The 15,656-nt window shown below is 41.4% G+C and overlaps 1 protein-coding gene across 3 annotated transcripts in view; it reads left to right on the forward strand.

Annotated features, from left to right (window-relative positions):
• The window catches only part of casz1 (castor zinc finger 1), a 215,964-nt gene that overhangs the window by 93,665 nt on the left and 106,643 nt on the right, over positions 1-15,656 (forward strand). For all 3 annotated transcript variants that reach the window (XM_086051162.1, XM_086051153.1, XM_086051169.1), the window contains one exon: positions 14,054-14,102. The gene's annotated coding sequence lies outside the window, so the exon portion shown is untranslated. The remainder of the gene's footprint in view (positions 1-14,053; positions 14,103-15,656) is intronic.

A 15,656-nucleotide genomic window follows, 5' to 3' on the forward strand; every position in this document is an offset into this window, starting at 1 on the left:
TCCTCTGATTCTTATTATTCTTCCATATAATGGGTCTTGCTGTGGGCTAGATTTGCAAACATACACCACAATACTCAGTGCCCTTCCAAGAACTGGAAAAAAATCAAAGGTAAGAGGTTCACTGTTGTAAACATACATTAGTGAAGCTAATATAATGATTCACATTCTTTAGCTTATGGACCATAGTAGCCATTTTCCCCAACCTTGATAATATGTAAAACTGGACCACGGTTAATCAACCCAATTGAGCCCATTTCTAGCTGTGACCTCTACACACTGTAATTTGAGTGATGGAAGAAGGGGGGAGTTGAGGCTGCAAGATAGTAGTTTCAAGGAGGGCTGTGCAGAGGACAATCAGTGACCCTATATGGGCGCCTTTCCTGCATATACCAGCATGTTAAGGGGGAAACTGATAGGCAGGTGAAATATCTGGCACTTACAGAAAAGAGGCAGCGAGGACAGACAGGGCAGAATGGATATGGATTGAGTCACAAGGCTGACGCGGCCTTCCTCAGGAAATGAATATTCCTTGTAAAGTACACTTGGCGACACTTAGTTGTAAGGACATAACGCAAGAGCAAAGGCAATCTATTCCTCACTTTTAGTTGGCACACTAATACCATGATAAGTGTGAGGTTCAGCTGCTTTCTTCTTTTTTTGAACTTAACATTCAATATTATGGTGGTATAGCGAAGTATAAACTTTGCACTTGGGGCAGATGGAGCGGCGCCCTACTCGATTCAGCAGACTCTACAGTTTTCCTGCCCTCCATAGTTTTGTAATTAATACTGAGTCATGATCCAAAGTAATTTGTATGAATAAACCTGTCTGATTATTCCCACAACGGGAACCCATCAGTCCGCTGTTTCCGCCATATTTTTTTTTTTTTGGTGTTCAGAACACAGATAACTTTATTTCAATCCCTTTTAACTTTTGTGTACAGTAGAGTATCATAAACAACCAAAAGGCACCCGTTCGGATTGAGTAATTTGTCATGCCCACCATGCATTTAATTTCATTTAGTAGCTACAGTGTTGTTTGTTTATTTATTTATGTATTTACGTATTTGTTTGTTTGTTTGTTTTTCAGAATTATTTTCCTTGAGCATATTCAGTCACAAAGCTTTCAGTGCTGCAGTCTGGGTGCTCATTTTTCTATTGGCCTATTGGGCTTGGGCCTTCTGAACTCTGCCTGGCAACAAGTGGCCACACGTATACAAAGTATAACAATATTTACGAATTATTTTGCCTTGCAATACCAAGGCATACAAGTGAAACGACATTTTGAAATATTACTGCAGTTGTGAAGCCTGCGTAAGTAATTGATGTCCCATGATCCAATTGTTTGTAGAGTAACAGAGCAAATACTGAAGTATGACCCCGACATCTCCTTATTTTAAAACTAAACAAAGGCCTGACTTAATTGAATTGTGTGTACGGTAATATACAGTACTGCATGTATCCACTTTCACCCCACCAGCAGAGGCAAATTATCATGTGGTGGACTTGCACTTTGTGTCACATGAAGGCGATGCAGTGAAGGCACAACTAAACATGCCCAGGGGGCTGGAGTGAAACCAGCGTCTCATTTTCAGGGGCAAACAAACACATACAGGGAGCAGACATGGCTGTCACATCTCCCTTAGCTCCCCTGTCACCCCTGAGGGCTGTGGTCAGAGGCGAGCTCGGTGCAGTCGTGATGCCACACCAATGTATTTCATGTACGGACAGAGATACTGTACATGAGCAGGCATACACAAACGTGCGGTGAGTAGACCCCGGTGCATGTTGCTAAACTGCTGAAGCTATCTCTCTATACTCTAGCCTTCCGGTTCCTCCTGAGGTCACCAAAGTGACCTTCCGAGGTTGAAAAGAAGCACGGTAAGTCGACTAACTGGACTACAAGATTGATCAGCGATTGTGCTGGCGCCAAGCAGCTGTATAGCTTTACAGCAGCCGGCCGGGAGGAGGTTTAGTGGTTTTCAATAGTATTTCAGGATATCCTCGCTGCTGCAGTTTTTGGCAGACTAACAGCTGTGACCAGCACTCGTGTTCAAGCAGCCGCTTTTTAATGTACCCCAGCCCTTTGCCTCATTTGTTAGATGGCCCCCATTCAGCCTAAGTTACTCACTTGCCATCCGCATTGGTCGGATTGGTTCAAAGTAATGTGAGACCGGCCGTTTGCAATATGTTCGAGACCATCTCTGCATTTGAATTTAAGGTCAGTCATGGTTGTATGAGTGCTTGTGACATTCTCCCACAGATGCAAACAGCGTGGAGACACCTTTCTAATTAACAGAAATAAAAATGATTACTCCTTTTTTTTTTTCTACCAGTCTCTGGACCAAGGGAAATTAGTTACAAAGCCGTGTTGCTTATAATTTGACAACACTGCCTAGAATTCACTGAGATGTAAAATTAATTCTTGCAGTTGTTTTCAACGGGACCTTCATGTTTGCCTTGCTCATTGTTAGAAATCTGAGAAAAATACAAATGATTGGGCTTGGCTCAGTAACTTCATTGTGCGAGGAAAAGAAAGCCAAACTGGCTGGGGTTCGGTGGGTTTAGGCCTTTTGAGGGTTCATGTGTCAGGATTTATGTATTTAATTACACACGCATTCTACTAATGGAAGTGGAGGAAAAAAAAGGGAAATGGATAAATAAAAGCCCATCAAGCCAATAAGCTTGCAGTTTCCCTCTTACTGAAAGTTGGCCACTACTGCTGTTTAGCTCCCCTTGAACTGGGCTAATACTTGTCTATTCCGATTAGGATTAGTGTGTGATGCATAGGCTCAGAGACCCAGGGCTCGTAATCTAATAAATCAAGATAAAAAACTCTGAGATTGGTTTACAGAGGTCTGGGATTTACTGTGGCCATCTCCGAGAAAGAGGGATTAACACAGCATTTGGTGCTGTAGCTACACACCCCCTATTCTGTTCCTACAGAGAGGCAGGCCAAGCAGGGAAGGCTGGAAGAAGACTGACTGGGAGGGGGTGGCGGAGAAGGCCTGGCATAAGCTTTATATTGCCTAACAGACAGCAAATTAGACTCGCGGTGACAAGGTCAGGTTAGCCCTTGTACAGAAGGCTTTGTTCCATCGACAGATTAAAGGTCCTTGACAGTTTTTGCACTTTCAGATCATGTTGAACACATTACAAGTCATTGCTGAATGAAGTCCCTTTGCCACAAAGATGAGACATGAATGTGGAGACAGGTCCCCTGTCCTCTCCTTTCCCTATCGCTGAGAAAGGACCGGAGGCAGCAGGTTGCGTTGGGTGACGTGCTCTCTAGCAAGCCAGCTACACCTTGCAGTTCTCCAGTCAAACAAGAAATAAGGGCTGTTTACAGCCGTCATGGCGGGCCATGTGTGCAGACATTTTAGACTCAAAATACTAACTTTTAAAAATGGACCTTACAGTGGAGATTTTAGAAAATGTTCACACTACTGCTTCTCTGTGAAAATACCATTTTTTTTTTTTTTTTAGTTATACGGGTCAAGATTGCACTTGATTGCACATCTCCAGCTAAGTGTACTTTTACTGTGACCAGCGGAGACACATTACCCCCATATCTCAAATTCTTAACCCAAATATTTGCAGATGAGCACGGGTGAACATGCAGTTGGTGAAATGCTGCCCTGTCATGCAAATGATATTTTTGGAGTGTTTTTGCAGCTCTGTGGAAATGTGGAATGCTTTGACAATGTTATTGCAGCACAGTTTAAAAAAGGGACAAAAAAAAAAAAGTCAAAATTTTCTTCTAAATTGTTCTTGTCAACCTCGTCTCCATCGTCTCTGGATACCAAGGAATAAGTATTATTTCCACTCATGTATCCATCCACCCACCCATCCACCCAGTCATCCATCCAATTTCAACTGCTTATTTTGTTCAGGGTCATGCTGGGGTTGAACCATACGTCGTTAAAAGTAGGGGTTGAATGGACTAGTCAACGTGTCCACTTTGCCACTCCGCATTGCGGGTCATAGCTTGAGGTCGACTAATCGCCACTCGCATGTTTTGGACATGGATACCTCACTGGTGGTTAGTTGGCGCAGCAAACTACGGTGGGTCCTCAAGCATGTCGAAATATTTTACTCAAAATGTGACTGGTAACACGGTCACTTGTAAAATATGCAAATCTATCCTCCAATGCGACCAAAGCACAAGTGGTATGAACGCCCTACTCAAAAGACTAACTGATGTGCAGCCTTAAATCATCACATCAGCCATCATCAATTTCACCAAATGCCCTCTGTAGCAGTAAAAAGACAGTATACTGTAGCATCTGCTTCCTCAATGAAATGGAGACAAGCCATGGTCGATCAATAACCTCTTTATTGAAAAATAAATGGTTAGTGTATGACAGAAACCATCCAATTTGCGTTTCTCCTCCCGTCTGCCTGACTTCAAACAGAGGCGCGCACCCTTGCACTGGCAACCCCCCACTCTAACTCCAGGATCGAAAAGACCGATCTTATAAAACTCTTGCAACAACCCACGTAACACAACAGAAGATTTGCTGCAATACATTATTGAAAACCATCCAATATTTGTTTTTTTTTAAACTATGTACAATTTGTATATACTTAAGCAGGTAGGGACCCTGTGGTTGTGTTACATGAATTGGTGTTAGAGTTGTACAAATTCCGACTGTACCTTGAAGGTGTGGTAATGTGATTGGATGAACCAATCGGGAGGTGGATGGGGTATGTGCACTGATGACCGCAGGGAGAGTGAATGAGTGAGTTTGAAAGCGCGTTGAAGCGATCTTTGTTTTTGTACATTGGCGTGCACAGCAAATTGAGACTGGAAAAAAAAAATCTGTGACATCATTGATTAGTCGGTATCCACTCCACTGTCATCACCTTAGCATCAACGAAAAGTCAATACAAATTGTCAGATGGGACTGTATAAATGTGCATTTTTTTAATACATTTTGTTTTACAAAGGACACCAATAATTAAATCAATCAAACCTTAAATTCTGGAATAGTCTTTTTAAACTTAATTGACACAAAGAGTACAATCCAGTAAATCCCCCTCTATCGCGCTGGTTACGTCGTATAATATGTTGAGAGAGTAAAATAAATGAGTAACACAAACATATTTTACAACTCACAACGACAATGATGATGAAGCTGCCGTTAATGCAGTACATTCCCGTTTCAAAGTTGAAGTAAAGGTGTCTTATTTGTAAAAAAATGACAACATTTTCACATGTTGAATTTGACTGTTGAAAATGTTCCGCCTCCTTGCGCATATAGTACAACTGCGCATCAACAGCCTTTCAACATTGCTGACTTCTTTGTTTTGTTACAAACATGCCTATGGGCTGTTGCTGCCTGGCTGCCTTTTGCATACCTGGGTGGCTCCATCCATGCAGTTTTGGAACTGCGGTGTAGAAAACTGTCAGCCATTCCGCTCTTGTTACATTTCGCACAGTAAGGGAAAACGCGGAAGTGAATCAGCAAGGAACAGAACACAAAGCGACACTCTGATTGTCTGAATCAGTATATGCAGGTATTTTTTTGCGACGTGGAGGATCGAAACGCAACACAATGCTGCAAAATGTCAGCAAATGGTGAAAGTACTAAATTAATAACACTTACCAAAGAACGTGAAAAACTGGGAGCGCGAACCCAGAACCCACGATGGAGGGGGCTTTACCGTATTTTAACATTAAGATAAGGTTTTTGTTAAATGTATTTGGTATCACACAAGTGTATAATGTATAAGAAGAAAAGCCTGGTAAACACATTATCAAGGAACTCTCTGGTGCTCTTTTTTCGACAAGGTTTTTCGATGAAACAAAACCAAAACAATGACTTTCTATTCATTCTGTTGACAAGATTTTCACTTCAGGAAAATCCGATAGTAAAACATGCCGGCTTGCGCAGGAGGGCCTTTTGCTTTCCTTCTTAGTAATAGCAGTGGGCAATTAGCTTGGAAACGAGAGAGAAATTGAGAAGCCAATTACTTCTGTGAGTTAGCTAAAGGCCATTTTAAACTGTGTGCCCATGACATAATAATGTTTATGGTAAATATTATAGTTGGAGACAGTGAGTGCATGTCGTGAGAAGCGAGGGGGGAAAAAAAGGCATCAATCTCAGATCGAGAATAATTTATTAAGATCTGAGATGTGGCAATTACATAGAAAGGACCAAAAAGAAAAAAAAAAAAGAAGCCAACTCTCCAGGAAGCGCATACATGATTGCAATCTTGATTAAATCCCCCTGGATCTAATGAGTTGATTTTCTGCTGTTAATATTGCATTGGCTGATGATGGATTCGTTAAGATAATGGAACGAAGCTAAAATATAAATGACTCCCTGTCAAGGAGCAGATTTTCGTCATTTTCCGTCTGACACCTCTGCCGTGGGGATTTGGTGAAGCCTTTTTGTGTTTAGAACCATAAGTATCTGGAATACTAATTGCTCATATGTGGGAGCTTCTAATACCTCGCCCTCTCTCTACACCCACAACCCCTCCTATCATCTTGGTAAATATGTCTACTACACAGTCTTCAGTGCAGAAACAAAAGGATCGAGTCACTTTTTTCCTTTAATGTTGGCTTAAGTATTATTTTTGATCCACTTTTGATATTCAAAAAGCCGTGACCATTCCTTATTTTGCATTACATAGCAAACATCCACTCATGCTGTTTGACATATTTTGTTACCTATGCCTAGGGCAAAGGCATTTGCAAGAGGCATCCCTGTTAGTGTGTTTGTATTAGATTTACTGGATTACACAAAAAATTCACAACCCATCAAACATTTTTTTCAAATTATATTTAAAGATAAGTTTTCTAGGATTTAAGGAATTATGACCATGCCATTAAATGCACCTGTTAAGTAGTCAATCTATAAGGTGTATCAATGCCTTTGTCTTTTTTACTTTGCTGTTGGCCTCTCACACCGCCACAGCGGCGTTTGAAGGGACTCTTGAACGGCGCACCGTAGACAACAGGTTGATTTAGCGCTAGCTAGCTGTTACCACACATTGCAGATGGATTAACTGGACCAAAACAACAGTAAGACCATGGATTCTACCGTTGGCCGGGGTATGGCTAGGGCTTCTGAAAGTTGAGATATGCTTTTTTAAACTAAAAAGGAAAACCTTTCCATAGGTTAAGGCTGTCGCATCAATGCACCGGCGCACACTCCGGTTCAATACATAGATAGGTTTTCAAATAAGTGAATGAATGAGGTGTTTTCACACTGTATGGTGCAAACAAAGCGCCATAAGTGCACTGCATTTACCATTTTCATCAAATCGGATTTGTCATTTATTAGAATAGCACATGTTTTTCGGGAAAAGTACAATACGTAACTGATTCAATTTAATTCGGAACTCGTTCTTTAATGTCAATGCGAAGGCAGATTTTGGTTTTGAGTCGGTTTTGAGAACACACATTTACACATGGTACAAAACACAATACTCTGAGGTCCTAGGTTAACCTATTAATTCACAATAACTGTGAAAACAATAATAGAACAACAAAATGAGGTAAAAAAAAAAAATACATGAAGAAATACAGGAGATGCTAATTCATAGTTTAAATGTGTGCAAATATGTAATGCAGCAAAGGTTTGTGAGGATGCAGCGAAAATGCAAGAAGCTTGAATTGCACATGATATTTACCAGAGCTGGGCATTTTACTAAAATTTCTCAGTCCATTTGTCGCCTGCAGCCGGGGTACCCTTCCGCTGTCCGTCTATCCACATTTTTATCCGGCCGGACCAAATAGTAATGTTAACGTTTCCGTCTATCAAATTCAACCAACTTTTGTTAGCAAGCTAAACCAACCGACCCCCAACCTCCGCCTCACTGCGACATGGAAGCCTCAATGTGGCCGGACTAAATGCATCCTTTTAGGACCCAGAAGCTGTCACCTCCTACAAAATGGGCGTCCATCGTAGGCGAATAGACGGACCGGTCTGTCAAATAGGCGGAATGCCCAGCTCTGATATTTCCAATGTCATTTTGTACTTGGCAAAAAGAATAAGTGTTCAAGAATAAGTGTTCAACATGCAAGAATGAATAGGCAAAAGAGTACGAAAGTAATTTTGAGTAGTTGAGTTTTGGTCGTTGATTAAATACTCGTGATTCCAATATCAAGCAAAAAGATCTCTGGCCCATGGCAATTTTGGGGGGTAAAATGGTCAAATGCTCTTTGCATAATCCTAACCAACTCAAAAACATCCTTTGTTATAATTACCACAAACATATGTCTGTATGCTCACCATTTGCACGCCATACAAAGCATAAAGACAGAGCTTAGCAAGATTTAGCGCTGTTTATATAATGTAAGAACAGTTTGTGTGTAGGAATTGGATGCCGCAGTGTTGTGTATTAATTTGACAAAACCCACCTATTGACATAAACCACCTATGTAATCGCAAACTTTGGACATCATTCTCTTAATCACCATTGTAGTTAAGTTTCACGCTTGGCCTGACCTCACTCTGGTGACAGTGATGATATGTCCCTATGTCTGTGCCCTATTACCGGTGAACCTGTCTGATTGGTCTATCTGCTGGGGCCCTTTCACCAGTATGTCACTTTTTGTGTCCTTTAACATGGTTTTACTAGAAAGTCTTTTTTAATCAATCAAAAAGCAGGCAGAAAATAGGCTTTGTTATGGTCAGGCCTGGGGTCGTGTGACGCCCGGTGACAGCTCTTCAAAGGGGATAAAAAGGAATATTTTTCGAGGAAAACGTGGGTTTCCATGGCACCGGCACTTGTTGCACATGGATCACCATTCTTTAGGTCTGCATGAGATTGAGGTTTCAAAGGGCTGGACAACAAAATTAGGCGAGGACGGGACAGCGGGACTGTGGAGGTAGCTGCCCCCTACGCCCCCGACTCTGTCCTCCCCTGGGGGACAAGAGAATAGAAGACAGAAGTGACAGCTCAAAAAGGGGCCTACTAGGTGCTGTCAAATATGCATGAGTAAATGGTCAGTTTCCCATTCTGCTGTTGTCCAAATGCTAACCGGCGGACGCACAGTGCAGATGCATTGTTGTGGATCATATTTCATGTAATTGGAGCTGGTTTAATGGAAAGGAGATGTTCATCTGAAAATGTGTTTGGATGTTGAAAACAAGGAACTAGAAAATATATTGGCAGTTGTTGCAGTGAAAATGGTCACAGTTAGCCTACATTGACAGAACAGTGGTATGGCCGTATTAACTGGTGGGATGTAGTCAAGTCAATATAAAACTCTAAAAAGTGAAAAAGTTAAGTGCAGCAAATTTGGCTGAAATCATCTTACTGAAGTTGAATAGGGACAAGTCAGTATATACAGTAGGCTACTTCCTAACTAATACATGGTCTCACTTTATGAGAGATCAGGTAGTGCTTTATTACTGTTCTTCAGTGTTGTCGTAGCTTGTGTGGCTTACAAGATTTTCTCTTATTTCTAATCAAGTTTATTGTATGTATTTTGAGTGCAAAACAGAGGAAAAAAAGTGGATAAGGGTACCCCCCCCCCGCCACACACACACCCACACACCCACACACGCACACACACGCACACGAAATAACTTGATCATGAATTGTTATCAAAATCAACATTGTGCTTACATGAATGGAGAAAACAATGCCCAAGGCCCATGTGTTGTTTTCTTACATTTAAGTAAAATAAATGCAGTTCAACGCCACATGGTGCTTCGACAACTTTCAGTTACCTTAGAATAATTACCTTTGTACTCCACCTTGAATTCCTCAACAATTACATATTCGTGTCTCTTTGAGAAATGACATTGGGAGGGCAAGGTTTTTTCGCATGTCAGGATTCCTTAAAGCAATTTGCAAACATTTCCATAGCATCATCACCGCCACCTTCATTAACAAACAAGGTTACCAACATGCTGTCAACACCCGTGCAATCAGCAGATTGCGTTTCAGTGTTGATCTTCAGTCTTCAGCACATTTACACTGAAAACTGTGGTATGAAAAGTGATAAATGTTGCAAAATCATTGTTCTGCAATTAAGAATGTGTAAGTGTAAGGAAGCCCTTGTATATCCATGTCAAGATCGTATTTCAGCTTTAAATATTTCCAACTACAGTATAGTTGAAGTGTGACTACATACCACAAGGACTTCTCTGTGCATTTTTTATTTTGTTCTTCAAGATGCCCAACAATGTTCTGTCAGTCTGTTTAAAAGGTTAATGCAGCTGGGATATGTTCCTTGATAGGATTTTATCATTCTAGGCATGCTCCGTTTCCTGATGAATATATTAAAATTATTACTGTGCAAACAGAGTTTCTAATTACTGACCTGCTTGCCATTGTACTCTGCGTTCTGTATGCCCCCCAAAGCCCCCTCCTCTCCATGCCTTGTTTATTTATCTGCACCAGTGAATACAGAATAGTCAATGCAATGTCATTTCCATCCACATGAAAATGATTTTGAAAATGCCAATCTTGCCTATTATACAGTGTAATTACTTGTCCGCTTTTTGATGTTATCATATATTCAGTCCTTGCTGAGGCTAAACATCTTTGTGGAGCTTGTCAGCTGATGAAAAAGCGTTTCGAACAAAAATACCCCATTTGGCAAAAGAAAGTGTTTTTTTTTTTGTTGTTGTTTTTTTTTCCGACAATACAAAGCCAGTAGTGTATTGAGGACTTCATCCATTGTGAGAGAAATTGAGATTCACAGCAAAGTGTAATGTTAGAATGATACTGTATTTGTTGGACGAAATGAGTTGCAAGAATAAGCTCTGCAAGTAACATGCATGCCTGACATGGCCATGGAATGTTTTTTGTTTTTTGGCCTTGTACGGTACATTCAACCACACATTTCACAGCAGGTGCACTGTGTACAGTAAAATACGGCAACACCTTAATGCATTCTTACGTTGTGAATGAGCCTTTGCGAGTTCACAGTCACCTGTCACCACAGCAGGTTTTTCAACTTACATTGCCAAAAATGTTCATTTCGATCAGCACAGCCTCGCCACCATCATGCAACGGTTCCTCACCAGCAGTCGAAGACTTTGTGGGAGCTCAGCAGGAAAGTGTCGTGAGCATTTGCACCGTGCAAAAGGGCAACCTTGTTGTTTACTTGTCTGCCTGCAATGTTGCACAGGGGCTTGATCAGGGGAGTTGATAGGAGCTGCAATTTAAAAAGAGGACACTTCAGCTCAGAACAAAAACAATTAAAGGAAAATGAAAGACGTCCCCCAAGGGTTAAAAATAGAAAATTATCAACGTGCATCCATGAATCCACTACGTCCCACACCGCCAAGCCCCCCCTCCATTCACCCCATACCTCCCCCCGCAGAAACTTACTGGGCCTGCATTGTTATGTATGATCAGATCTGCCAGTTCTTCCTCTAAGCTCCTTGTCACATTTTGACTTAATGAAGTGCAACTTAGAAGGGAATTGGGTTCATCATGCTAGTCGCACGATGCTCCCTTGTTGTAGCAAACAGGAGCGGCATGGGACCCAAGCGCTACAGCGTGAGTCGTTATCATTCCGGTCAGTCTGTTTAACACAAAATTAAACAAAGAACTAATTAGTGCCTCATGAATTAATAACTGCACTGTTGCCGCGAAGAAGTTAGGTTGCTGAGGGGAGATATAAAATAAGTAGGAAGATCAGGTTAGAATTATTATTACTTTTTCGGGGATGCATGAGCTCTCAAGGTTAGGAAACTTTTGAGAGGATTTAAAAGTGACTCAACCAGTACGGATGAAGTCACTGTTTGTCCTCCGATTACATTTCGCCAGGGTTAATGAGTGTCATAAATGACGACAAATTTGACAGTCATATGACAAGCGAACATTTACATAAATGAAACATTACTTAGATATGTGGCTGAAACGGAACTGAGCTGAAACTGGTTGAGTGAACCTCGACATACATGTAAACGTGATTGAAAGTTATCTATTGAAGAGGTACCGCGAAAGGTAGGAGTGACATAGGATCAGCGATGTGCACTCATTTGACCCTCAAACTAAATACTAACATCATTTACACGACAGTATATTATTTCTCAAACTTTTCCAGCAAAAGACCAGACAGACTCTTTCTTGGATTCGCTGTATGGATTAATCAATTGCAACGAAAAGTAAAAACAAACCCTTTTCTGTTTACTGACTGCTCTTCCAGTTAATTTGTGTGTCAGTAATGCAAGCTTGCCGACCTAAAAATGAACAAAAAAAAAGATGAAATTTCAGCTATCTGTGGCCTTGGAATGCTTTTCTTTGGAAAAAAATTCAATCACAAAGGTCGTTTTCTTGGTTGTGTTTCTTGAGCTCATCCAAAGCAGTACCGGCACATAAAGCAGACAGTTTTGTGCTAGTGCATTGATGGTTAAAGTCTCTATGGCTTGGAAAATGTTGTTGTAATCCTGCATCAACTCACAACTCACCAAAGTTTTGTCAAGTCAGAAATTGATCTGATCGTCATACACCAACCGCTCCGGCTACCCACCTGTGACCTGCACTTAACGAGCCTGAGAAAACTTAAAATTGATTCAAAAGTCAGAATCAAATGACGTGAAACGTTAAGTGACGCAATGTGTGTCGGGCTTTTCTCATTGAAAATATTCTACCTTTCAAATCTGGCAAACAAATGATAGACTACAAAACCATGCACGCATCCTCCTGTCTGGCACAGTCTGTTTACACCCACAAGTGAAAGTCACTGCTTAAGAAATAACGTACCCTGGACCCTGGGTTCGCAAACGAACTTGGTAACAAACAAGATTTTATAACAAATATTTAACTGGCTGACAAACTATGCTTCGGTCACCGTACCCATGCGGAATGCTCAGTTGCATTTTCTCTCACAAAATGTAAATTTGCTCCTTGCATCATGAATTTCAGGTATCTTTGTTTTTTGCTTTAAATCAGCCCTTGGTGTGGCTCCAAAGAAATAGAATATTGTGAGTGATACTGCTGTTGGGATAGTAATGTTACTGTTGAAAAGGGGGAAAATAAATAGCCAAAGATGAGAATGTTATTCTTGTTCTGTTTGTGATCCCACCACACAGTTTGGTTTGGCAAAATCTCCCGTAAGTTGAAGGAGCAGCCGCTCTGCCACCTGCCCCTCCCAGCCGCAGGAGCTGTGATATGGGCCACTCATATTGTAGGTCATATAGCAGGAAGCGCAGTGTGCTAACACATGCATAGGCTCTATCCTGTTTTTAAGAACAAAGAGGCAATAACAGATTCATTTATTCCTGTATTTTTTTCACTAAACCCATAAAAACAAAGTAAACGTAACTTGGTTCCGGGGCTGTAAAAATGGGAAAATTTGCTTTACATCACACAAACAAGAGTCTCTGAACTAATTAGGTTCATGGCTCCATTTGACAGTTTATTGCAGGAAACCGTTGACATTTTATTGTGATCAATGGTGCAGTTGGTTTGCCAGTCAGTATTCATGTTTGCGTTGCTTTATTTTTGTCTGTAGAAAATCCATCTGTAATATGTGTCATTTGAGACTTTTATATGCAGCTGGATCTACTCATTTAATTTTCTGAAGTCACCTTGTCCTTCGTGACTTTGTTAGTTGACTGCTAATTTTCGGCTTAAGGCCATAACAAGCACACCTCCAAATTCACTATTGAGGTTCGTAAAAGCATTTGGCCAAATCTTATTTGGGATCCTTACTTTCATCACATGGAAAACACCCTGTATCGTTCGCCAGGCAATCATAGGACAAAGTCCACGGACATACAGTGCATGCTAACAGTTAATGTGGAGTTAAGTCCCAAATAATTCAGATCCTGGTCTCAAGGTCTGATTTAAAGGAAATGTGTATTTGATGAATGAGTATATTCTGACGCAAATGTTCCTTGACGCTACGTTGTGTTCCTACAACTGTCCCTGATGCAGTCGTCTTCTCCAAGCTGTGATATATGTGTCTTTCATAACTGTTTATAAAAATCATGCGTGCGACAAGTCTTCAGGAGTACAGATTGTTGTCGTGGGGTGCATATAGACAACATGACCTGTTTTCATTCATACAGTGTGTCTTTCAATAATCTTCATCTCTGTTTTTTATACTACTCCTTCACTCTCCTTTTCAGATGAAGTGAGCCCCCTGAACGGAGTGACTCCCCAGGAAGAGAAAACGAGGTAAGACAAATCCCCAACATGACTGATTACTGTCCCCACCGTCTCCCCTGTTCATATCTACAACAATATCAGGCATCTTCATTAATCCCCATGGATCAATGTGTCTGGGGGTTGTAAAAATTGACAAATGACTTATTAGAATCCCACCGTTTTATTTTCCAACTGATTAACTCACAGCAATGTCGTACACTATACTGGCACACTGATGTATCTGTTTTGCAAAGAGAGCCCCTCTCACTCGCTCCCGTTCTTGTCATGCGATGAGGTATGTAACGCCGCGTAAAATATCATGCCAGGCAGTGTATTGGCTCCATGCTACAAGAGCAATATGCTGCTATTGACATACAACAACTGCACTTTTATGAGTTCCCGGACATGAACAGCTGGAGAGCTTTGCTTTTTCGTTGTGCTGCACAGATATTGTTATGAGCTCAGATATGAAGGCAGTGTTTTATGAAACAACAGGTCCATTTACTTTGTGCACCGTGTTGTTATATACTTGTGTTAATTTCAGGCCGGTGTTCCGTAGTACCTGGTTCATGTCTGGAAATTGTCACGGCAACATCCCACATTGTCATCTTGACAAAATAATGTAATTTTTTCCACGTTATGGCATTTATTACTGGAGCAGACATTAGACACAGACATCTAAGTACAGATGACATCCACCAAATTAACAAGAGGATAAAACCTTTTGTTGCTGATAAAAAAAAGAAAAAAAAAGAAAAGAAAAGAAAATCTGCCTCTGTACAATTTGACTCTCCAGAGGACACTAATGACTTGTGACTTAAAGAAACTGGGTTGCCCCCCACCCTTCCCTCCTCCACCTCCTCCCTGAGATGAAACCTTGTGTGCTAATGATGTTAGCTGGTATGAGCACAATGCTGATGTGGGAGTCTGTCATGAGGATGCAGACAACAACCTCTGCCCCTGGCCTCTTAGTCAAGAGGGATCTCAACATTCACCAGTGACACCGTGGGCTGCCTCATGTCAAACTCGGAGACCACTGAGGGCTGGCATGGTCGCGAATTGAGACGGACGGCTACACCACACTCCTTTGTGTCTGATTGTGCCAATTCGAACACTGGCGAAAGGAGACATGAAATGACAACTGTGGCACTTAGCAAAGATTCCATTAAAGATGGACACATTTATTATACATTCCTTCTATAGTGTAGGTGTTGATGTTCGGATGTTCCATGCACAGCTGCATGCATGAACGAGTTGCTTTGCAAGTGCAGTATGACTGTCAAACTGTGTATACCCTCCAAATGTTTCCCTGGTGTGTAACCACATAGCAGCAACATCGTTAGTTTAATTGGCTTCTGATAAACGTTAATGCAACTTATAAAGACCAACTGGCTTTAACGCGGTGTTGGCGTGACATGCGCCCCCCCCCCCCCCTCTTCATGGCTCTCATATAGACATACCGTAGGCCCAGGGAACACTCCTGGAGCAGCACACAGTCGCTTTCCTAGACAGTGGGAAGAAAATTAAACTGCCAAATTTGTTTTCATTGGTCCCAGGGACGATCTCAGGGGACGGTTGGGCTTT

Source organism: Filicampus tigris, chromosome 1 (assembly GCF_054856515.1).
Source record: "Filicampus tigris isolate MCC_2025a chromosome 1, RoL_Ftig_1.0, whole genome shotgun sequence".
Taxonomy (NCBI): Eukaryota; Metazoa; Chordata; class Actinopteri; order Syngnathiformes; family Syngnathidae; genus Filicampus; species Filicampus tigris.